The following is a 3,329-nucleotide window of genomic DNA, read 5'->3' as shown; positions in this document are numbered from 1 at the left end:
CTGACTAATTAATGAATTTAGTTTAATTGCTATAAGTTTAGTTCTGTGCAGGGATCTGGCGACCTTAAGGAACGTGTACAGGTCCTACATCAGTCACACATCTAAGTCAACACAACATTTTGAGCAGCCTGTCTTCCCAAATGACCATCCACACAAAGCGACAGAGGAAGGGTTCGTTTATTCTTTCCCGAGAAATACTCTTTGACTTTAAAGGTGATGGAATCATAGGGCAAATCCGTGTACCCCCAAGACAATTTCATCTGTTTTAAAATTGTCTTAGCTTGGGTGTGGCAAGTTTTGGGCAACTTTCATAAATCTTGGCCTACTTCCTTGTTGGCACAGAGCCAAGGAATCAGGGACAAGGTTTTCTGGCGGAAAGCCATCAAGATTTGGGGTTCAGGAGCAATAAAGCTCCTTGTTAATATATGAGGTGTGAGAGCCCTTCAGGCTTTCCAGCTCTACAGATGCCAACGGTCATCTTCAGTGGGATGGAGATTGCATCCCACTGGTGTAATCCTATGAAGTTGTGCAGGAAGCCATGATATAATCAGGCCTGTCCAAGGTAGGTCAGACCAGTTCCCAAGATGGTGGGGCCCATGGTAGATTGCTCAGAGCTGAAGAATATTCCTGTACCTCACCACCTTGGAGACAAGTATCCCAGGGGAGCAGGAAGATACTGAGATGTTAGTTCTCTTTCTGCCTCTTCTTCCTGTGTTCATGTCACTGCTTTCCTTCCAGAAAGGGCTCACTATGTAGAGACAGTATAGATGGGGCCCTTTTCCCATCACTCCAAATAGGGGCGAAAATGCAGAGCCTCCAAAGCCGGACAATATATTTATCCTATTATGGCTCACAGGTCACTGGGGGACATGTCTGCTTGCCATTTGGGATATGTCTGCTTGCCATTTGGGATAATCTAAAAAGATTTGCTCTTTTGCATAGGGCAAATGCTTAATCTAGATTAGTGATTAGGAGACACTACTTAGCTTCCTTGTCTTGTGGGGTATGAGAATATGGCTTTTGATTAGGGAAGTTAAGTTCCCAAGATAAGTTAGCAAAAATGGTTCCCTTAATGATACACATGAATCAAGCAAATATTCTTTTAGCACTTTAGAAAGTGCTAAATAAATATTTTGCTATACAGTTCTCTGAGTTTTAACACATGCATAGATTCTTGTAACCACTACCACAAAGAGGATTCCACAGAACAATTCTAACACTCCCTCAATATTCCATCATGATAACCCTTCGTAGATTCCTCTCCACCCTCACTTTAATCTCTAGATTTGGCAAAGAGTTCTTAAATATGACACCAGAAACATTATTTCTAAAAGAAAAAAAAAATTAGTGAGTTGGACTTCATCCAATTTTAAAAGTTTGCTCCTTGAAGAACACAGTGTAGAATGGAAAGAGAAACCATGGATTGGGAGAAAACATTTGCAAATCACCTATCAAAGGACTCAATGTTCAAGGCACTTTGAGAGAGAGAGAAAATTGAATAAAGCACGGTTTTTTCCCCACAAGAAGCTGTAGTGGAATAGAGATAGAGATCAATATGTAAAAAGCTACATAGGAAGAAGGATTTGTTTATGACTAACATACCGGTGGTAACCAACAATGTGGGAGCATTGGAGAGGGGGGAGGGGGCTCTGTTCCAGCCTGTGGGATTGAGCATGGCTTCAAGGAGGCAAGGAGATGGATGGGAAAGGGTGGTGGGGAGGAGGCAATCACGTGAGGAAAGCCATGGAAGTGAGAAAATGCAGGGCAGAAACAGGAAAATGCAAGTAGTCTACACTGGTTAGCTCCCAGTTGTCACGTTTGCATTGCTGATGGTAGGATGAGATCGAACATTACCTTCTAATATATGCGTGTGAACCCAGACCACAATATTTATACTTTCTAAGGGCCATCAGGGGAAAAAAAAAAAGTAGCCTTCTTTTAAGTAGCGGTTACTCCTTGAATGGACTCACTGGTTCTGCTGAAACCATTAAGGGTCATTTAAAACCAACTGAAATGCCAGGGTGGTCTATTAGAAACGCAAATGTTAACTGCACTGTGATAAGCACAATAAACAAAACAATGAAACCAATTAGAAGGTACTTTTGAGGCCTTCAGGCTTTGATTGGTTATAAAGGCAGAGAAAAAAGACCAAATTGTTTGATCTTGTTTATCTGCAGGTGGAGTCAATAACCTGAATAGTTTTTGAAAGGTCCTAAATGTTTGAGTCACTTAGACCCCTCCCATCAGCTCATTTGTTGTTATATAATCAGCAATTGAACCAGTCTTCCCGATTCCTTTTTCTTGTGTACCAGCCTGCTTGTATATAAATGAAACATCAGCATCTTTTCTACTGGGCAGAATTCCTGAAAGAACTGATTCTTTTGCTAGTGATGGACAATTGAAATTAACGTACAATTAACACATAAATTATGTTAAACAATGGAGGAGTGTCAGAGTATAAATTTAGGCGACTTTCATGTTATAGATACATGTCAGGGTTAAAGGCTGCTTTTTTATTGTTTCCTAGCTTTAATAAAAAGACTGTATGCATGGGAAAGCTCTGATTCATGTCACTTTTACATTCATTTCCCCACAGATAAATTAGTTAGAGGTGACAGATTTTTAAAAACTTTGCATTCTTATTTTTTTGATGTAGAGTTCTGTGTGTCTTAACATGTGCATAGATCCTTGTAACCCCTACTACAAACAGGATACAGAATGATCCAACAGCCTGAAGGAATTTCCTCATTCTGAGCCCTTGTAGATAAGCCCTCCCTACCCTGAGTTTGGCAAACACTATCCGTAAAGGAAAAATTAGTAAGTTGGATTTCATCGAAATTAAACATTTTTGCTCTTTGAAGAACACAGTGAAGAGACTGAAAAGACAAGCTACAGATTGGGAGAAAACACTTGCAAATCACATACCTACCAAGATCTTGTATCCAAAAATAAAGAACTCTTGAAACACAACAGGAAGTAAACAAACAACCCGGTGAAAAGTGAGCAAAAGATTTGAATAGACTTCACCAAGAAGATAAAGGGTAGGAAAATAAGCAAATGAAAAGATCAGTAGTCGTTAGGAACATATAAATTAAAACCACAATGAGATGCCATTACATGCCTGTTAGAACTGCTAACATAAAAAATACGTATGATACCAAGGCATGATGGATAATGGAGCAACCGGAACTCTCTTACATTGCTGGTAGGAATGGAAAATAGTATAGCTTCTCTGGAAAACTGAGAGTTTCCTCACAAAGTAACTACATGTCCCGTATGACTTAGTGGTCCCACTTCTAGGAATTCATGTTAGAGAAATGAAAACTTAG

The sequence above is a fragment of the Zalophus californianus genome, chromosome 9 (genome assembly GCF_009762305.2).
Source record: "Zalophus californianus isolate mZalCal1 chromosome 9, mZalCal1.pri.v2, whole genome shotgun sequence".
Lineage (NCBI taxonomy): Eukaryota > Metazoa > Chordata > Mammalia > Carnivora > Otariidae > Zalophus > Zalophus californianus.
The sequence above is the reverse complement of the archived record's forward strand: the minus strand, read 5'-3'. Positions refer to the sequence as shown.